Here is a 23851-nt window from a genome sequence, read left to right as displayed (position 1 = left end):
CTATAAATGCTACAATAAATGCAATACTGTACTTTAAAACAGCCTTTCAAAAAATTAACAAATGTGTTGTACCCACTTCCATTATAAATTTAATAAGGTACGGAGGATATCTGCAAACATCCTAATATCGTGCTTAATTTTATAATTATTGTTATTGACCACGAATTTTTTCACATTTTACACAAAAATTTATTTATTAAATTTAAGTTTAATGTATTAGAAATACAAAATTAAATAAATGAGTAAATGAAGTACTATATTTTTTTAAAAGTTGGTTTCTAAAATTTTATAAAAACAAGTTTAATTTTTAAGGTTTTAATTAAAACATTTATAGGTTTTAATATAACTTTGCTTTAAAAAAAAATGCCTTGGTTAATTGTTACTTAGTTAAAACTCCCAAACATGTTTGGGCTTCACTTTTTTATAAGTAATAAAAGCGTCACTTCCTTTTAATTGCAGTATTTTTTGAAACAGATTTATAAGTTATTGTCAGCTTAAGTGAAATGTTAAGTATAGTTGTTATTATATGTTTTTACTTCTCGTAAATGTTTAAATTGCTATCTTAAGCTTAAGAAGTCATTGATTTAAAGTGTATTCAGTATCTTTTAAAATAATACTAATCAATATTTATTAAGTAATACTTGTTTTATAATCAATTGCTTGAATGATTGACTAGGTGAAACGTGAACTACAAAATCTACTAATAAAACACTTAACTCATAATAAAGAATTAACATTTTTTTTTGTGAAAAACTTTTTACATTTTAAACTTATCACGAAAAAGGGAAAACTGAAATGTAATTATCCGTTTTATGCGATAACTACTTACTGAAAAGTTCGTCAACAAAATTTATAAGTCTTGCGACTACTTTAATTCCACTGATAGACGTTTTACCGTACGTTTTGAATATAGTAATAAGTTTATTGAAAACAAAAACGAAAATTCATAAAAAATGGTCTAAGGACCTTTTTTACAAAATGACTTTTCGCTCATCGAGTCAGTTTTTAACTTGTTTGCTTAAAGCATATAAATTATTACCGTTTTTTATTGAAACAACATATGCACTTTAAGTATATTTCTTTATTTTAAGCCTTACTTATACTAATATAATACAAACAAGCACTAAAGTTTGTTTATGCATTCTAATATATAAATAACTTTTACTAAAAGTAATAACACTAAAAAACTTTAAATATTTTGTTTTCAAACTTTACTTATATTTAAACTTTTTACTTATTTTCGCACTTCAATCACTTTTGTGTAATAAACCACTTAATAATAATACAATAAAACTATAATAGTTGTAAATTTTATTTTATGGTTTACTTTGGTAGCCTGATAAAAAATGTATTCTTAGGTGTATCTTAAATTTAAAACTTAGTCTAGTTCATTATTGCCTTTAAAACACAAACTAATTTTTAAACTATCACTAACTAAATTCTATTTTTTGCTTTATTACTAAACATGTCTTTAAGCAAAAGAACAATCTAAGAAACAAATACTTTATTACAATTAAGAAAAAAGTTGTACATCTGTCAAACAAATAACGTTTCATAACAAAATTATTTTCAAACTACTGTGTTTAAGTCAAGTTCAAAGATAGTTTCAGAAAAAATAATAATTGAGGAAACTATGAACAATTGATAGCTCTTCAATCGAGCAATTGCCATTTATTTAGGTAGTTTAGGTTATTTAAAATTACCCTAGTTCCAAACTTTACTTTCACTTTCAGTATTTTGCTGAAGAAAAAATAAATTATAATTTTGTGTGTTTAAATACCTTTTAAAAACATTGAGTACTTTAGATTAATAAAGCAGAAATAATCGATTGTTTTTATGCTTTTCCATCCATTTTATATTTTACTAAACTGCAAAACTTCAATTTTTTTAGACCTTGTTTGTATTTTTTTTAAATTGCTTTTTGTCCTCATATTAAAACCAATTTAACAAATAATATTTTTAGGTTTGAAAACTACTATTTCTGTAAATATAAAAAAAATATACTATATTTTAAGTTGAAATTAAAAATATAGCAAAAACTTGTTTTATTTACTATTGTTTTAAAAACCTAAAAAGTGCAAATAGTACATTATTTCTTAAATATTCTATTATACTGTTTCTGTACTACTTATGATATTTTTCACGTTTTATAATTTTTTCAAAAAGTAGCTTTATTTTTAGAGCAAAATATTGTTTCATACTAAAATTACTTTTATATTTGAGCTATAAACATCAAGTTTGAAGTATTTTTTTACTTCAGGAAATTATGAAAATTTGATAGCTGATCAATTAAGCAACTCCAATTGGGTACGTACTTACCATAATATAAAACTTAACTTTTATTTTTTGTTTTTTCCTGAAGAAAATAATTATAATGGAAAAACTTTTCTTTATATTTTAAATTGACTTCAGTGAGTATTGTGTTGAAAACTGAAAAAAGTAAAAAAAGAAAAATATATATAACTGAAACGAAATAAAACCTTTAAAAAAAACGTAAATATACCTAAGTTATTTAAACGTTATTTCTTTTTTTTTTATTTAAACTAGTTCAGTTAAATTTTGATAATTCAAAAAAACTGTATCATTAAAACAGTACCATTTAAATAAGTAAGAACTACTTTCTTTTTTTACTGACGAAACAAAGTTTTTATGCTAATAGCTTTTTATTTGTACTATTTTTAAAAAGTTCCTCGTCTGATAGCAACTATTAATTGTACCATCTAACAATAGAAAATTAATTGAGTAAAGTTTGTTTGTTGCTCCAAAGTAGGGATTGGGCAACGTATGGCCCGCGGACAAAAATGACCGGCCCGTGAGTGAAAATGACCGGCCCGCTAAGTATTTTCAAAATTTATATGAAATCCAGCCAGTCAATGTAAACACTACAAAATTTGTACAAAAGATTTTGTTTCATAATTTTCACAAACAAAACTGTAAGACTTGACCCTGAAAACGTTTTTAATTTGGCTTTTTATTTTCGTGTAGTGATAAAAATACCATTTTGTTCTGTTTCTAGTCAGTTTGAATATTTTTATCTCAATTTATCCAAAACCAGTTCGTGTAGTTAACTAAATTTGATATCCAAAAACAATATGTTTGCTTAACTAACTTTGATGATGTTACCTACCATAATGACTTTCATAAACAATGGAAGTGTCTAAAATTGTTGTCTTTTCCGGGTAAGTAGTGAGTTGTTTTTATAAATGTTTAGAAAAGTAAAAAGTTTTTTTTTAAACAAATAATTGACAACTATTTTAAGTCAAACTGCTTAAATATTTTTAGTAAATTTCCAAGTTGAGACTACAGTTTGCACTCTTTTATGCTATTGATTTTTTTTAATAAGGATTTGTTGATCAATTATACGGTTAAGTTTTGTGATGAACATTTAACAAATATTATATGTTTTGATTTTTAGAAAACAAATAAAGAGATCTCAACTACTACCATTTAATTCAATAAATCTACTAAAATCATTTAATAAATATTTCAAGGTAATACATCAATAACTTTAAGTATGATTTGTTTAGCAAATTTATTTGTGTATGTTTGTAATAGTATTTTACTATCAATTAAATTTTGAATAATATTTATTAAATTTTAAAAGCACAATACAAAAAAAATTATGTTTGTAAACTTAACTTTTGTAATTATGCTTGATAATTCGAAAAAGGTGGCCTCGCACTCAGACTACTAAATAACATTTGCTAGTTTTTTTTTTAAATCACCCAATACTGGATTACAATATAGAATTATGAAAACTTGGTAAATTTTGACATTAAATTCCATACTTGAGAAACTTAGTAGTTATTGAATGGATACAAAATTCTATAACACCCGATTCATTAGTTTCCAGTCGTAAACAGATCTTTATCTAAAAATAGTACTTAACCAAATCCGGATTTTACTTTCAAATTAGGATCCGGACCTAAACAACGATCCAGCTGGATTCAGTAGATCTCTACTTAAAAATGTTCTGGCCCGCCAAGAACTAAACTTTCCGGATCCGATTCGTCGATTATTTACGTTGCCCATCCCTAATATAATGTATTGTGGATCCAAGTTTTAAATGAATTTTCTTTGAAGGTAATGTGTGCACAAAACATTGCAAGAAAATATATTATGAGTTATATTATATTTAAAATGTTTTTATAGCATAAACTTAACTTATTTTAGAATTTCACGTAGCTTCGATTTTTCTATAAACTAACAATGACGTAGTTCATTACCATTTTCACACTTTTCAAACATTTTCGACTGAGTAGTGAGTAAAGTTTTGTTAAGAACTACAACAACGTAGCTGATGTAAAATAGAGTTGTTATACGTTTTAAAAGCTTTTAGGTTAAAGATTAAGTAAAAATTTCAAGTTACTTTTTTTTATATATTAAATTTCTTAAAAATGGCTGTGTTGCGCCTTCCGCATAATTATATATTTCATAATATATTGTTTTATACTTTTCTACAAACTTTTGTGACTTTACAAAACGCTGACAAAATAACATTGAAGAAAACTTTCAGTTATTTAATGTAAATTATTGTTTGCCTTTTAAATATTCATAAAAATTGGCTAATCAAGTTAGTTTGTGCAGAACAAAAACAATTATGCTGATGGAAATAGTGCAGAAAACATATATTTTGGTATATTTTAATTTTTTTTGAAATAAACATGATTGAGAAAAAAAATGCTTGCTGCATTAATAACCAAATTTTATTGATATGTTTTTTTTTATAAAATCAATTTTAATGTAAACTAAGTATACGCTATTTTTATATGGAAACCGTCAGAAAATATTTCGTTTTGAAAATATTAAAAGTTAATTTAATACCTGCAGACCCCTTCCTAAAACCTCATATTGAAAATTACTATTTTTTTATAATGTCTATCAGACAGTAAATAATTTATTATAATCACAGTATAAATTTAGTTCTGATCAATTGGAGACAGTGATTTTATTTATGAAATTAGGTAAAAAAAAGAATTTAAAGATTGAAATAAATACATTATTTCGTTTGTAAAGTTTTGAATAGTAAATAAAAATAGATACTTTTATTAGTGCAGAGCCGTCATAAATCTATTCTAGTTGGTTTAAAACTTCAATTTTTTCACCTTACTTTTCTAGGCAAGTTGCATGTCTATCTAAGTGTGAAAACTGCTAGCATTTACAACAGCTGAATTTAAAAAATTAATACATGGCAACTCTACATTTTAATTAATAATAATCAACGGTTAACACATCGATATTAGAGCAGTTGTTTTGCTTTAGTTTTAAAAACAAAATTAATTTTATTAAAACTTATTGTAGTAATAAAAAAACTTATTTTTAGTGGTTCAAAAAAGGATATTAATTTAAACTTTATTTTTATTTATTAGGCAAACATTCATTGTTGTATAAGCTTTTTTAACTGAATAATATATTTTTAATTCTCTTAATAATTTTAATACATGAAATTTTTATTTTGTGCATTTTGTTAACTAATTTTTCTGTGATAAATCTTTTAAATGAGTTTGTTTACCATTGTAAATGCTTGCTTTAAAGCCATAAATAACTGTATCCAAAACGCAATAAAATAAATAATAATTAAATTTCTAGAATTAATATTTTGAAAAAAAATTAACTAAATGTTCATAATATGCACTAACGTAATAAGCTTAAATCTACTTAAAGTTTGTTTCATTGAATTTGACAACTTGTATAAAAAATATTAAAGTCCATCTAATCAGACTTATTCCACTCGCTCTTCCAACTTTACAGTAAGTACACTACAACTAAAAAAAAAACTTAACTAAAATAGTAAGACCCATAAAATATAAAAATATCCAACTATAAGAAGGTCTAAAATCGGCGAATCTTAACCAGGGTAATTTCCCATGTTTTAGGAGGTAGATTTTTTGGTTACAAATTACTAAAATTAATGTTTACTTATTGTCTTTATCATATAAAACTCTATATTTCAAGGTATTTTTTAGTTAAATAAACTTTAAAAAATTTTACAAACTAAATAAAAAGCTAAATATTCGAATAATTTTTTTGTTTAACTAGTTAAAATCTATTTAAATCTATCGTAGTTGTTTGTTTCAAAAACTAAAATTTTATAAAAGCAAAAACAGTATCATTTGTTCGAAAAACCAGTTTAAGATGTTCCAACATTTATAATTTATTTATAACTTATTTTTATTTTGTTACAATTAATTAAAAAAATAAAACAATCAAAAAACCTAAAATTTAACATTGTTTTTAAATAATTAGACGTATTTATATTTTATTTCTTATTTATTCGACAGTTTTTTATCAAAAGTTTAAAATTGTATATAAACAGTGTATTTAGTTTATATAAACCGTTTAATTTACACGTTTTCAAATTACAGTTACTGTAGAAATAATAGCAGTACACATTAAACACAATGAGTAATAAAAACAAATAATGACTCAAACAAGCTTTAGTCAACCTTTAGCCAGCACAACAACACTTTATTGCGCGAAAGGTTTGAATTACAGACAATTTTAACTTGTATCTTTTTAAACTTTCTGATTTTTTACTTTTATTTATATCAAAAAAAACTGAAATAATCACAAATTAACCTTGTAAATATCTTATAGTTTTAAAGGTTTTGTTTTATACTGCTAACGAAAGTAAACAATGGTCTTGAAAAATATGTTACCAATGTACTAAATTTTATATAAAGTTAATACTTTTGTTTAAGTTTTTCAAATTCAAAAAAAATCATCTAAACTTTAGTAATTGGAATTTCAGCATAACAGTTTAATAAAACTCCAACTTTGTTAAACCAAAGAAACTTGGATAATCAATTTACTAAATCAAAAATAACCCATTAGCTCACTTTTAAAGGAGAAGACTCTTTAATATTAAAAAAAAAAAGTTCCAGAGTGTTTGTACAATATAAAACAAATAAGCTTTGTAGAACTTATCATATTTTGCATTTGTTAATTTAAACGAACAATAACAATTATAATTAAACTTTAATTGAAGAATAATTTAAAGTTGTGGGAGTTGCTTTGGTCCGTAACACGATGTGTGCAAATTGAAAGTTCAAAAAATTGTATATATTGACCGTATATTATTGAAAAAATGCATGTTTCAATTATATATCCTTTAAAGTTTTGATGGCTACATATCAACTTTACAACGCTAACTCTACTATCCAAAAAATAAAAGTAAAAAATTCCTGTAACCTAATGTTGATAGGTAGATATTCAAAATTTTAATTCAAAATTTAGATCACTAATAATTTTCGTAAATTTTTTAATGTAACGCTTGAAACATTTGTTGTTTTTTGATAGAAGCTTCAAACGAAATTAGTTTAAAATATAACAGCAATATGTTTCAAAGGACTAAGTTTGTTAAAACTACTATAGTATTCTGTGCTGTTTAACAGTACAATGATACTGAGCCTAGAAATTAAATGTATTTAAGATCTGAATAAACTATAAATGCTACAATAAATGCAATACTGTACTTTAAAACAGCCTTTCAAAAAACTAACAAATGTGTTGTACCCACTTCCATTATAAATTTAATAAGGTACGGAGGATATCTGCAAACATCTAATATCGTGCTTAATTTTATAATTATTGTTATTGACCACGAATTTTTTCACATTTTACACAAAAATTTATTTATTAAATTTAAGTTTAATGTATTTGAAATACAAAATTAAATAAATGAGTAAGTGAAGTACTATATTTTTTTTAAAGTTGGTTTCTAAAATTTTATAAAAACAAGTTTAATTTTTAAGGTTTTAATTAAAACATTTATAGGTATTAATATAACTTTGCTATTAAAAAAAATGCCTTGGTTAATTGTTACTTAGTTAAAACTCCCAAACATGTTTGGGCTTCACTTTTTTTATAAGTAATAAAAGCGTCACTTCCTTTTAATTGCAGTATTTTTTTAAACATTCTTATAAGTTATTGTCAGCTTAAGTGAAATGTTAAGTATAGTTGTTATTATATGTTTTTACTTCTCGTAAATGTTTAAATTGCTATCTTAAGCTTAAGAAGTCATTGATTTAAAGTGTATTCAGTATCTTTTAAAATAAAACTAATCAATATTTATTAAGTAATACTTGTTTTATAATCAATTGCTTGAATGATTGACTAGGTGAAACGTGAACTACAAAATCTACTAATAAAACACTTAACTCATAATAAAGAACTAACAATTTTTTTTTTAATTCTTTACATTTAAAACTTATCAGGAAAAAGAAACACTGAAGTGTAATTATTCGGTGAATGCGATAACTACTTACTGAAAAAGTTCGTCAACACAATTAATAAGTCTTGCAACTACTTTAATTCCACTGATAGACGTTTTACCGTACGTTTTGAAAATAATAATAAGTTTATTGATCACAAAAACGAAAATTCATAAAAAATGGTCTAAGGACCTTTTTTACAAAATGACTTTTTGGTCATCGAGTCAGTTTTTAACTTGTTTGCTTAAAGCATATAAATTATTACCGTTTTTTATTGAAACAACATATGCACTTTAAGTACTTTTATTTATTTTAAACCTTACCTATACTAGTATAAAACAAACAAGAACTAAAGTTTGTTTACGCATTCTAATATATAGATAACTTTTACTATAAGTAATAACACTAAGAAACTTTGAATATTTTGTTTTCAAACTTTACTTATATTTAAACTTTTTAATTATTTTCGCACTTCAATCACTTTTTTGTAATAAACAACTTAATAACAATACAATAAAACAATACAAGTTGTAATTTTTACTTTACGGTTTACTTTAGTAGCCTAATAAAAAATGTATTCTTAGGTGTATCTTTAACTTCAAACTTAGTCTAGTTTATTATTGCCTTTAAAACACAAACAAATTTTTAAACTATCACTAACTTAAATTCAATACTTTAGCTTTATTACTAAACATGTCTTTAAGCAAAAGAAAAATCTAAGAAACAAATACTTTATTACAATTAAGAAAAAAGTTGTACATCTGTCAAACAAATAACGTTTCAAAACAAAATTACTTTCAAACTATTGTATTTAAGTAAAGTTCAAAGTTAGCTTTAGAAAAAAATAATAATTGAGGAAATTATGAACAGTTGATAGCTCATCAATCTAGCAATTGCCATTTAGTTAGGTTATTTAAAACTACCCTAGTTCCAAACTTGACTTTCACTTTCAGTATTTTGCTGAAGAAAAATAAATTATAATTTTGTGTGTTTAAATACCTCTTAAAAAAAAGAGTACTTTAAATTATAAAGCAGAAATAATCGATTGTTTTTATGCTTTTCCATTCATTTTATATTTTACTAAATTGCAAAAGTTCTTTTTTTTTAGACCTTGTTTGTATTTTTTTTAAATTGCTTTTTGTCCTCATATTACAACCGATTTTTAAAAAATTATATTTTTAGGTTTGAAAACTACTGTTTCTGTAAATATAAAAATTGTACTATATTTGAAGTTGAAATTAAACATTTAGCAAAAAATTGTTTTATTTACTATTGTTTTAAAAACCTAAAAAGTACAAATAGTACTATATTTCTTAAATATTCTATTATACTGTTTCTGTGCTATTTATAATATTTTTACGTTTTATAATTTTTTCGAAAAGTAGGTTTCTTTTTAGAGCAAAATACTGTTTCATACTAAAATTACTTTTATATTTGAGCTATAAACATCAAGTTTGAAGTATTTTTTTACTTCAGGAAACTATAAAATTTTGATAGCTGATCAACTGAGCAACTCCAATTGGGTACGTACTTACCCTAATATAAAACTTAACTTTTATTTTTGGTTTTTCCCTGAAGAAAAAAATTATAATAGAAAAAAATTTCTTAAATGTTTTAAATTGACTTCAGTGAGTATTGTGTTGAAAACTGAAAAAAGTAAAAAAAGAAAAATATATATAACTGAAACGAAATAAAACCTTTAAAAAAACGTAAATATACCTAAGTTATTTAAACGTTATTTCTTTTTTTTATTTAAACTTGTTCAGCTAAATTTTGATAATTCAAAAAAACTGTATCATTAAAAAAGTATCATTTAAATAAGTAAGAAGTATTTTCTTTTTACACTGACGAAATAGTGTTTTTATGCTAATAACTTTTTATTTGTACTTTTTCAAAAAGTTCCTCGTCTGATAGCAACTATTAATTGTACCATCTAACAATAGAATACTAATCGGGTAAAGTTTGTTTGTTGCTCCAAAGTAGGGATTGGGCAACGTATGATCTGCGGACAAAAATGACCGGCCCGTGAGTGAAAATTACCTGCCCGCTTAGAATTTTCAAAATTTCTATGAAATCCGGTTATCCAATGTACACACTACAAAGTTTGTACAAAACATTTTGTTTCATAATTTTCACAAACATAACTTTAAAACTTTGACCCTGAAAACGTTTTAAATATGGCTTTTTATTTTTGTTTAGTGATAAAAACACCATTTTGTTCTGTTTCTAGTCAGTTGGAAAACTTATTACTCAATTTATCCGAAAACATTTTGTGTAGTTAACTATATTTGATAATCTTACCTACCATAATGACTTTCATAAAAAATTGAAGTGTCAAAAATTGCTGTCTTTTCCGGATAAGAAGTGAGTTGTTTTTATAAATATTAGCAAAAGTAAAAAGTTTTTTTTTTAACAAATTATTGACAACTATTTTAAGACAAACTGCTCAACTTTAATTTCAGTAATTATTTCAAATTGAGACTACAGTTTGCACTCTTTTATGCTATTGATTTTTTTCATTAAGGATTTGTTGATTAATTAAACGGTTAAGTTTCGTGATGATCATTTAATAAATGTTATATGTTTTGATTTTTAGAAAACAAATAAAGAGATCTCAACTACTACCATTTAATTCACTAAATCTACTAAATTCATTTAATAAATATTTCAAGGTAATACATTAATAACTTTAAGTATGATTTGTTTAGCAAATTTATTTGTGTATGTTTGTAATAGTATTTTACTATCAATTAAATTTTGAACAATATTTATTAAATATTAAAAGCACAATATAAAAAAATTTATATTTGTAAACTTACCTTTTGTAACTCTTGCTAGCTTCTTTTTTTTTAACTCAGCCAATACAGGATAATAATAAAGAATTATAAAAACTTGGTAAACATTGAAATTAAATTCCATACTTGAGAAACTTAGTAGTTATTGAAAGGATTCAGAATTCTAAAACACCCGATTCATTGTTTTCAGTCGTATCCAGATCTTCATCTAAAAATAGTACTTAAACAAATCTGGATTATACTTTCAAATTGGGATAAGGATCTAAACAACGATCCAGCTGGATTCAGTAGATCTCTACTTCAAAATTTTCTGGCCCGCGGAGCACTAAATTTTCCGGGTCCGATTCGTCGATTATTTACGTTGCCCATCCCTAATATAATGTATTGTGGATCCAAGTTTTAAATGAATTTTCTTTGAAGGTAATATGTGCACAAAACATTGCAAGAAAATATATTATGAGTTATATGATATTTAAAACGTTTTAATAGCATAAACTTAACTTATTTTAGAATTTCACGTAGCTTCGATTTTTCTATAAACTAACAATGACGTAGTTCATTACCATTTTTACACTTTTCAAACATTTTCGACTGAGTAGTGAGTAAAGTTTTGTTAAGAACTACAACAACGTAGCTGATGTAAAATAGAGTTGTTATACGTTTTAAAAGCTTTAAGGTTAAAGATTAAGTAAAAATTTCAAGTTACTTTTTTTATAATTTTTTTTTTTTTTTAATGGCTGTGTCGCGCCTTCCGCATATTTATATATTTCATAATATATTGTTTTATACTTTTCTACAAACTTTTGTGACATTACAAAACGCTGACAAAATAACATTGAAGAAAACTTTCAGTTATTTAATGTAAACTATTGTTTACCTTTTAAAATATTCATAAAAATTGGCTAATCAAATTAGTTTGTGCAGAACAAAAATAATTATGCGGATAGAAATAGTGCAGAAAACATATATTTTGGTATGTTTGAAAATTTTGTTTGAAATAATCATGCTTGAGAAAAAACTGCTTACTGCATCAAAAACTAAACTTTATTGATATGTTTTTTTTATAAAATCTATTTTAATGTAAACTTAGTATACGCCATTTTTGTATGGAAACTGTCAGAAAATATTTTGTTTTAAAAATATTAAAATTATTATTTTATATACCTGCAGACCCCTTACTAAAACCTCATTTTGAAAATCACTATTTTTTTTATAATGTCTAACAGATAGTAAATATTTTATAAAATCATATAATAAAATTAATTTTGGTCAATTGGTGACAGTGATTTTATTTATTAAATTAGGTAAAAAAAAGTACTTAAAGATTGAAGTAAATACATTATTTCGTTTTTAAAGTTTTGAATAGTAAATAAAAAATAGATACTTTTATTAGTGCAGAGCCGTCATAAATCTATTCTAGTTGTTTTAAAACTTCAATTTTTTCACCTTACTTTTCTAGGCAAGTTGCATGTCTATCTAAGTATAAAAACTGCTAGCATTTACAACAGCTGAATTTAAAAAATTAAATACATGGCAACTCTAAATTTTAACTAATAACGATTAACGGTTAACACATCGATGTTAGAGCAGTTCTTTTGACTTAGTTTTAAAAATAAAATTAATTTCATTAAAATTTATTGTTGTAAAAAAAACTTATTTTTAGTGGTTCAAAAAAAGATATTAATTTAAACTTCATTTTTATTTATTAGGCAAACCTTCATTGTCATATAAACTTTTTTGACTAAATAAAATATTTTTCAATTTTCTTAATAATATTAATAAATGAAATTTTTATTTTGTACATATTGTTAACTAATTTTTTTGTGATAAATCTTTTAAGTGAGCTTGTTTACCATTGTAATTGCTTGTTATAAAGCCATAAACAACTGTATTCAAAGCGCAATAAAATGAATAATAATTAAATTTCTAGAATTAATATTTTGAAAAAAAAATTAACTAAATGTTCATAACATGCACTCACGTAATTAGCTTAAATCTACTTAAAGTTTGTTTCATTGAATTTGACAACTTATATAAAAAATATTAAAGTTAATTTCATCAGACTTTTCTTACTCACTCTTCTAATTTTGTAGTACTACACTACAACTAAAACAAAACTTAAACTAAAATAGTAAGACCCATAAAATATAAAAATATCCAACTATCAGAAGGTCAAAAGCAATTCTTAACCAGGGTAATTTCCCATGTTTTAGGAGGTAGATTTTTTGGTTACAAATTACTAAAATTAATGTTTATTTATTGTCTTTATCATATAAAACTCTATATTTCAAGGTATTTTTTAGTTTAATAAACTTTAAAAATTTTACAAACTAAATAAAAAGCTAAACGTTTGAATGATTGTTTTGTTTAACTAGTTAAAATCTATTTAAATCTATCGTAGTTGTTTGTTTCAAAAACTAAAATTTAATAAAAGCAAAAATAGTATCATTTGTTCGAAAAACCAGTTTAAGATGTTCCAACATTTATAATTTATTTATAACTTATTTTTATTTTGTTACAATTAATTAAAACAATCAAAAGACCTAAATTTTCACATTGTTTTTAAATAATTAGACGCATTTATATTTTATTTCTTATTTATTCGACAGTTTTTTACCAAAAATTTAAATTTGTATACAAACAGTGTATTGAGTTTACATAAACCGTTTAATTTACACGTTTTCAAATTACAGTTACTGTAGAAATAATAGCAGTACACATAAAAGACAATGAGTAATAAAAACAAATAATGACTCAAACAAGCTTTAGTCAACCTTTAGCCAGCACAACAACACTTTATTGCACGAAAGGTTTGAATTACAGGCAATTTTAACTTGTATCTTTTAAAACTTTCTGATTGTTTACTTTTATTTATATCAAAAAACTGAAATAATCCCAAATTAACCTTGTAAATGTCTAATAGTTTTAAAAGTTTTGTTTTATACTGCTAACGAAAGTAAACAATGGTCTTGAAAAACATGTTTATAATCAACTAAACTTTATATAAGATTAAGTTTTTCAATTTCAAAAAAAAATTATATAATTTTTAGCAATTGGAGTTTCAGCATAACGGTTTAAAAAAACTCCAACTTTTGATAATAGATTACTTTGTTAAACCAAAGAAATTTGGTTAGTCAATTTATTAAATCAAAAATAATCCATATAGCTCAAAAATTAGATCACAAACAATTTTCGTAAATTTTGTAATGTAACGCTTGAAATATTTGTTGTGTTTTAGTAGAAGTTTCAAACTAAATAAGTTTAAAATATAACAACAATATGTTTCAAAGTACTAATTTTGTAAAACTACTATAGTATCTGTGCTGTTTAACAGTACAGTAATACTTAGCCTAGAAAGTCAATGTATTTAACATGTGAATAAACTATAAATGCTACAATAAATGGAAAACTGCACCTTAAAACAAATAAAATGAACAAATGTGTTGTACCCACTACCATTATAAATTTAATAAGGTAGGGAGGATATCTGCAAACATCCTAATATTGTGCTTAACTTTATAATTCTTATTATTGACCAGAAAAATGTTTCCTTTTTACACAAAAAAAGCGTTTATTAGTTTTAAGTCTAATATATTAGAAATACTAAAGTAAATAAATGAGTAAGTGAAGTACTATTTTCTCTTAAAAATTGGTTTCCAAAGTTTTATAAAAACAAGTTTAAGGTTCTAATTAAAACATTTAACAGTTTAATATAACTTTGCTCTTCAAAAAATGCCTTGGTTAATTGTTACTTATTGGAGTCTTAATAATAAATTTCTAGAGCGCTTCACACTTAAGGAGCCTTTATTCAATTATGACAAAAATTAAATTGAGTTAAAAAAAAAGAAAGAAAGTACAAGATTAAGTAGATTTATTCACAAAATCAAAAATTGCAACGCTGATTGGAGAAAAATGATAAAATGGGAGATTATTCATCGCAGTAACCAAAATAAACCTAGTAAAATTTACACCCTCTGTAATTTGGAGAGACTCGAAATTGCATTTGCAGACAACAACAACAAACTTCTAAATTTGAGATCAGAATTGGTGGGAAAATGTAGACATTTTACAATGCATTATTTGAAGTCTTAATTTACTAAATTTAAATTTGACTTACCTTTGTTTTCATTATGTAATTATGTAATTTGTTTAGTCGTTTGATTTTGTTATTATTGTATTTTACGTTAATGATAATTATCTTACTGAAAATTACTAAAATTTAATTAATTAACTAATTACCTAATCAATTATCAACTTATCTAAAACTATATAAATTGCTTGTCCGTTGCAACTTGTTAGTTTGTTTACTTTTTTACTTGTGATCATTGCTCTAGCGTGAAACAATTGTTAAGTAATAAACTCAAATTAACTTTTGTCATAATTGTAATTGTTACTTAGTTCAAACGCCCAAACATGTTTGTGTTTTTCTTTTTTTATAAGTAATAAAAGCGTCATTTCCTTTTAATTGCAGTATTTAATTGAAACAGATTTAAAATGTCAGTTTAAGTGAAATGTTAAGTATAGTTGTTATTATATGATTTATTCAAATGAATAGTTTACTAGATGTAAACAGTGTTTGAATTAACTATACATCTTTCTATTTTATACTCAGTTTTAAATTATTTGCTATCTTAAAGAAATGGTTTATAAAACTGAAAAAGAAAGCTGTGATGCTTTTTTTTTTTTAATTTATGAATTTACAGAAAAACTTTACTAATTTGACTTTTTGATTTTAGTTATTGATTAACTAATTTTTGAAAAAAAGGTTTCTAACTAGTTTTACTTTATGCGCTACTTATATTTAAAAAAATATTTTGTTAACTTGTAAGCTTAATGGAATAATGTTTAATGCTAAAACTGTTAATGATAGATGTATATTTTTTTGGGAGGAAAACTTTTAAAAATTTTATCTAACTGTCTCTCAATAAACACAAATTGTTGTTTAGTTTTTTACCTAATCAAAACTAATGTATAAGACAATAAAAAATTTATTTTATTTTAGAGTCTTAACTTTTTGCATCAACGCTTTAAGAAATTTGACACTTTAAGGAATATCAAATAAAAAATTGTTCAAACTTTTAAGAAAGAAAAAATGTTTTCAATTTAGTAACTTTATGAACAAGCTCAAAATGTCAGTATGGAGTATTTTGTAAAAATAACATAACAGTATGATGAACTAAATTTTCAATTACAATTGAAATACTAGTTTTATGAAGTAGAAAAAGTTATACAAAATGTTAATACAAAACTTCAAAGAAAAAATTATTACCTAATTTTAAAAATGAAAACTGAGGACAGAAAAAGAGTTTTCATCCTTTTATCCTGTTTACTCTTGCAAAGTGACGCTGAAATCACATGCGTGAAAGGTTACAAAGGCTCAGTGGAAGGACAACCAAAAAGTGACATTAAGGATTCTAATTGCGGGGATGGCGCAATGTGTGTGAGGTTCGAAGTTCCAAAAATGATCCGAGAAGGAAAGCAGGGTAGATAGTTGTAATTATATATATTTAATAATTTTGAGTTTGTTTCGTTTTATTTTAAATACTTTTAAACACTTAAATAGCTTGATACTTTTGTTTTCGAGCCTAAAACCCCACCGGCCTATGCCGTAGATTTTGTTTAATAATTTGGCATCGAGCTGTAAACTCTAATTTTTTTTTAACTTTTTGCAGCGACAAACATAACCTTAGTGGGGTGTTTGGCGAAAGAAGAGTGTAAAACTAACAAACAACTTGTGAGCCCCATTGATTTTCAAAGGGCAGTGACGAATTTCAAATCAGTTGTAGGCCCTCAGAAATTGTCGGTTCCCGAGTAAGTATTTTTTGTAACATTCAGACTGGTGATCTATTGGATCCAACGGTTTAAAAAGACTTGAAATAATGTTTTTTAAAAATTAAAACGTGTTCTGTTTACAATGAACCGTAAAAAGACAAAAATGAGCACGAGGCAAAAGTAATTATATATTGTTAGTTGTTTAAGAATCGTTATCAAGTGGGTTTACAAACAATTAAAAATCGTTTTTAGTTGCTGTAGAAGTTACAAAAGTCTTATTTGAAAACATAAAGACCTGTGTTTTACTTGGATGCACGACTATTCAAATTCGGACAATTCAAATTCCGACAATTCAAATTCTTAATAAAAATTTGAAACGGCTAAAATAAAAAAAGTAATGTATATTTGTCTAAAATAAAAAATGCATATGTGAATCATATTAATATCTACAGGCCATTTTTTGCTTTTTGCATAAAACTAAATATTTTTTGAGATATGGCTTTATTAAAGTAAAACACATAGTTATTTTTAGTAATTTCAAAATATCTTAAAAAAACATTTAAGATTTTGCAAAAAAGAAAAAAGTTGCTTGTAGATTTTAACAAGGTCTACTTATACATTTTTTATTTTTCTCAAATTTATATTACTTTTTGAGATATAGTCTTTTAGATATTTTTTTAAGAATTTGAATTGTCGGAATTTGAGTTGTCCGAATTTGAATTGTCATGTAACCGTTTTACTTGCTCTTTATCAGCTTATGCTTTGCATACTTGGATCATAAAAAGTTTATGTGTAGTAGTTTGATTTTTACTTTATATTTTATACAAGTATTTACTTTTATTTACTTTAGAATATTTTAAAACAATTCGTTTTTAAGCTATACACTTTATAGCTTAAACAAAAAAATTGTACTTAAAAACATTAGTATTTTTAAAGTTTTTACTATCGTGTTTAAGCAATAAATTGATATAATTGCTTGATAACAGTCTAAACTTAACAACGAAGATTATTTAGTTTAAAAGGAACTAACAATAATTTAAATTTGATAAAACATTAAATTTATGTTAGGCATTACAACAAACATTACAAACAGAATAATAGAGAGAATTAAGCGTTACTTAAAGTTTCAGTGAAAGGAAAAGTAGCTTCTAGTTATGAAATAGGAGTTTTGCAAATAAAACAAACAACAATCTAAAATGTTTAGCATTCAATACTTTTTAAAATTGTTAATAAATACTGTATTTATAAATTTTAACAAATACCAACAGCTTATTGTACTTTACTTAAACTAATTAGAGATATGCTACTTAAAGCAGAGACGACCAACGTACGACTCGCAGAAGGTAAACTTTAAAAACTTTAAGTTATTTTTTTAAATTGAACCGCGATATAGTTTTTTCTTTTAATATACACTAAACTTTATGTATGACTAAAAGTTATTTTCTAGGTTTTAATTTACAAAGTATAAAAAAGTTTACATTTATCATACATAATTTATAAAAGAAACGCTACTATATTTTCAAACTTCCGTTTAAAACTGTAACTAAAGTACCACAAAAAAAAAACTTCTATTTTTATCAAATCTATATCACTTTGTTTTGATCTATTTAGAATTTTTTTGTTTCATGTATATTTAATACCTATTTTTTCGGATTTATGCTTATAAATTGCTGTTAAAAATATTTCATTGCTAGTTTTTAATTTGAAAAAACACATGTTCTGTTTACAAGTATGTTTGTACACAGTTTGACTTTAAAGCTATATAAAACTAGAACAATTTATTTTTAAAATTAATAAAAATGTTACTTTGACATAATTATTATTCTTTAAAACTTACTAAGCTATTTTTTAAGCTATTTACTTTAAAACAACAACTACGCTTTCAGCAAATGCAAACAAAAAAAACTATTAACTTTTTATTCACTTTATCGAGCCACTATAACAACCAAATAAAATTTGTTATTTTAAACAACAGAGGAGACATCAAAGTTGCTTGTTGCGATTTCGAGGACTGGTGCAATCAGCACAATGAAGTTTCAGTAATGATCAAGGCGCAAGAAGCACACGAGAAAAAATTAGCGAACGGAGGAACTGAAGGAATAGCGAACGGAGGAACTAAAGCAGCTTCGAAAATATTCAACGTCTTCACTGCCTGCATTTTGACAATGCTTTTCTTTTAGGTGTTTACGCGCTCAAACTGCTGTTTTCTTTTGGAGCTTTTCAATGCTCGTTTAAGAGACTAGTATTTAATGGTTAACTGATAGTTTTCACCAAACTTACTGTTTAAAACCTTTTTTAGCTTTTTTTATTCTAAAATGCAAATTAGTACTCATAGTTTTTCAGTTTTAGCTTTACTAGTTTACTTTATAACTTTTTCAAAACAAGTTCTTTAAGTATAAACTTTGTTCTCGCACATAAAATTTTCAATAAAATAGTTTCTTCAAAGCATAGCCTTCCATTATGTGTTATCCAAGTATATTCCCAACAGATAAATATACAAATAGATACTAACTAATTACAAAACTAACAATATTTTCCACTAATAACATGAACTAAATGTATAACTCTAGTTAAGGAAAAGTATTGCCAATAAATTTAGAGAGATGTTGAACTTGAAACTTTTATTAGAGTAATGTAAAAAAAGTTTTATAAACAAGTTAGCTTTAGTCCCTAATACTGTACAAACTTAAAATTTTTAGATTTAGACGGAATAAGCTCTTTTTAGAATTTCGATTAAAATTAGTTATGCATAAAATGATAACTTAATCGAATCAGTCTATCGAACAATTTTTTTATAAAAAAGACTCTTTAAAAATTGATATACTTTAGTTTCATTAACATAATTTAAGATAGTTTTAAGTCTATAACTAATTTTAAATTCGTGATGATACTTTTTATATAAGTTTGATATTTTTAAAGAAAACCGGTTTTAAATCAAGACTAATTTAGCTTGTTTTTTTTTTTGACAAAGATAGTGCCTAGCAAATAAAGCAAATAGAACTTGGCTGTATGAATTAAAAAAAAACAAGCTCTAAAAAATATAATTAAGTTAAACATTACTTTAAGCTTAATTTAAACCTTATTATTTGTAGCATAACTCTAAATATGATTATCGATGCAAATTTATTTTAATTAAAGATTTATTTTTTGTCAATTACATTGACCCTTCTTTAAATGTTTTTTTTAGTAAATAGTGATTTATGACAATGAGGATATTGAATTTTTTTTATTGGTTGCTAAAGTATCAAAAATTTAGTAAATTTGTATTGTGATTGAAACTTTTTTTTTCATAATTGACTAAGTATTTGGTTATTTGAAATCCACTAGTGCAAAAGAGTGGTCTCTGAATTCTATTCAAACTAATATATTGGAAATAAGATAATTTAACGCTGAGTAATCATAAATTTTAAACAACTTGTAAGAAGCATATTTTTAAGTTTTTATCAAGTAAGTTTTTATATAAAACAAAAAAAAACTGTTTGTTTTAATTTTAGTCATAAACTTTCAAAATGTTACTTTTGAAATTTTTCCTTCTTAGAAATGTTGGTGATACTGAAAATACTACTTTCTAATAGTTTTAAATAAGTTGATTTTAAAATAAAGAAAAATTAAGATTTTTTGTACATTTTAAGAATATCTTTAAAAATTAGATTTTTATACCCTTGTTTTGTATCAGAAACTTTTATTAAATTAGTTAAATCTAAAGATTTTCACTCACTCAAGATTTTCAGGACACTCGGGAATCCCGAGTCGGGATAACTCAGGATGTATTGTAGTTTTTGAAATTGTCAGTATGACTCAGTACAGCTCAGGATAATTCAGTATTCTAACGTTTTTTTCAAACTCAGGCTGACTCAGAATAGTTTATTTTTATATAAGAAATTAAGATAAAAATAGTTTAATTTTTTTTTAATTACAGGACACTTTTTTAGAGATGTTGAATGAGAATGAATGCATAAAATCAATTGTTTTTTACTTTAGAAAATAATTTAAAAAAATTTAAATGTAAAAGTTTATAATGACTTAAGAAAGTTAAAGGCATTTAAAGCAGTTTTCAATTTAATCACTACACTTTTTTTGACTTAAAGAGGGGCAACCCTGATATCTTCAATTAAACTGATTTTTCTGTTTTTTAAAAATTGTATTATGGTATACAAAACATACAATGAAAAATTTTCTTCAAAATCTCTCAGTAAAACAAATATGGACATCAGTGTCAGTGATATTGTATGGAATGTTGCAAAATTAAAAAAATATTTTAAATAAGCTAATGTCGAAGGCTAAAAGATCAAGTTCTAAAATAGCAGACCAACACCAGATGTTTCTATAACTAAAGAATGCAGTTTAATGGTAAAAGATCGTTATGTTACTGTTACTGTAAATTTCCTTCTACATGTTTTTACAAATCTATAGTGTAACAAAGTTAAAAGATACTATATATTATATAATAAAGCAAAAAAAATCAATTAATTTTTGTTTTCTTAACTTCTTCTAATGAACAATTAAAATTTTTCAATGTCAATTTTTTTGTTTTAGAAAGTTTTTAGAAGGTTTTTTTTTATTAAAGTTTCTTATTATCAGGTTTTAATTTCTATAGGTTGTTGAAATTTTTTAGTTTTGTAAGTTTACAAATAGTGAACTAATTTATATGTTTTGATTTACTTTTTTTTTCTGTGTATTAAAAGCTAAATCTGACTTAGTTTTGCTTTCTTTTTTTAGTTGTTTTACAAAAGTTGTGTATATTTTAGATTAGAATATATATAAGTATAAATCAATTTAAAAAATAGTTAAATCTATTTTATAGGTTATTTTACACACTTAGTTTTTTAAGTTTGCAATTAGGGAACTAGTAAACAGATTTGGTATTATTTGTTAATTCTGTCTATTCGAAGCAAAGTCTGACTAAACTTCGTATTTTTTTTTATTTGAATTGAGAATTGTTTTGATTTTTTTTTAAATATTACATTTCTTAGATAATTTTTTTATAATATATATTATTACCTATAGTATGTTTTACAAACTTTTTTTAAAGCCTGGCTAAAACTTAATTTTTATTTTGATATTTATCTGGAAAAGTGTTTAGCTGTTTAATAATAAATAACATGTTAATAATTTAAAATAAATAAGATTCTAATAATTTTATTTTGTTTTTCTTGTTACTCGCAAAATATTTTATTTCAATATAAGAGATGTTGTTTATTACTAGTTATTTATTTATTAGTTTTATGTTAGTAAGTTTATGTTTGTGCAAGAACAGAATACTGTATTTAAATATTAATTTGAAAAAAGGAGTTATAGTGTTTAAAAAATTCTACATTTTAAAATATTTTTTTTTTTTGAAAACAAACTTAAAACTTTTATATATTAAAACTATTTCAATTGAAGTACTTAAAATAATGATTGTAAATAGCTCCAAAATAAAACACCACCTTGCGCTACTGCTGGGAGGGGACTGCGATAACGCGTGTTCCCCGTGTGATAAATTGTACGGCCGAGTTGTTCACATTTGGAACAATCGCAGAGGTCAGTTTCATCAATGTGCGATGATGAAACCTCGCCCTGAGTCAACAGCCTGCCTGAACGCTGTTAAGACTTCCTTTCAAGGTTTAATATTCAATTAGCTGCCTCTACCCAACCAAGAAAGACGGGGCGTCAGTTTACGGCTTTTATTGTGAGGTCATAAAATGAGAAGTACTCAAAATGAGAGAGCACAAGTATAGAACTAAAAAAATTTTGTTGCACTCAATTGAACTGACTTATCATAACTATCTGTTCAAAAAAATCTAATATTTGTTAGTTTATTGAACGAAAAAAAGGCGCTCAAAATATTTGGTTTTAGGAACTGGTGCACAAAGGAATTTTCGGTTTTCAAGTCGCATACCACGGATACCTTTAAAGTTTTGGCCAGGAAAAGGTATTTTATTAAATAAATAGTTTTATAATCATTTCAATAATTTATTGTTAATTACATTTATGAAAAAGTTAAAAAGTGTTCAATATAAAAAAAAAGATTAGAAAACAAGAAATAAGAAAAGTTATCAATAACTTACTTTGTTTATTTTTGTAGCTTGTAAAATGAGAAAAAAAAATTATTAGATTTATACACAATTAAAATTTTTTTAGAAAGCATTGATATAATAACTAAAATAATAAAAACATGCTCGTTAGAATGAAGAAACAAATAAAATACAAACATAATTATACGAAAAATTAACTGCTTTATCGCATTTTTGTGCTCGACAGCGTTACAAAAGGGGTACTAAACTAAATAATTGAATTAATATTTGATCAAAAAATTATAATCATCCGACCTAATAGTAGTATAACTATCTGAACAGGGGTGTGTTTTGACTGGTTTCCTGTTTCCTATAAACCCCCTGAAAAGAATGAAAAGAAAAAAGAAAAATATATTCTTAGAATATCACTAAACACGTTGTTTATTGTCTTTGTTTTGGTTATTTGATAAACTTTGACTAATGAATGTTAAATTTATAACACTGAAAGATTATAAGTTTCCGTAACAAAAAATGCTCGTTTTTGCCCAGCTGAAATAGATTGCAAATAAAATTTTAATCGTGACGTGATAGTAGGTAAAAGTTTTAAAGTAGTATTTTTTTTTGGGAAACTTTTCACTAAGATGCTCTTAGTTCCTAGTATAGATTGTTAATTAGTTTAAATAATTTTTTATTAAGTATTGTTTTTCAACCAGTTAGTACTTTGGTTAAAAAATGTCAAACATGATCACTAAAGTTTTATTTTACTTAGTTTATGTATATAATAAAGTTTTGTGAAGCTTTTAAACTTTGAAAAGTTTAATTATAGTTTAAGGATATTTTTATTTAATTGTATAAGTCTAAACATTTTTTTGTGAAATTTATTCTTGCATCATTTAATGGTATTTTGATATTTTTATTTTAGTTATTTTATTTTTGTTTATCTGTTGGCCACAAAGTTGATTCTTGATTTTTTGAAATTTTCAACTCAGAAAGACTTCAAAACCAACATTAGAATCCCTGCACTAACAGGCAAACATTTAATTATGAATTAAAGTTTTTTTAAATTTAATTTTAT

The 23851-nt window shown here is 24.3% G+C and overlaps 1 non-coding gene across 1 annotated transcript; it reads right to left on the bottom strand.

Annotated features, from left to right (window-relative positions):
* Positions 1-22226: 22226 nt before the first annotated feature.
* Positions 22227-22388, bottom strand: LOC145839635 (U1 spliceosomal RNA). The gene has a single exon (XR_014370083.1). It is a non-coding gene; the product is annotated as a U1 spliceosomal RNA (small nuclear RNA).
* Between the last annotated feature and the right edge of the window lie 1463 nt (positions 22389-23851).

This window comes from Thalia democratica, chromosome 6 (genome assembly GCF_965202585.1).
Source record: "Thalia democratica chromosome 6, ktThaDemo2.hap1.1, whole genome shotgun sequence".
NCBI lineage: Eukaryota > Metazoa > Chordata > Thaliacea > Salpida > Salpidae > Thalia > Thalia democratica.
The sequence above is the reverse complement of the archived record's forward strand: the minus strand, read 5'-3'. Positions and strand labels throughout refer to the sequence as shown.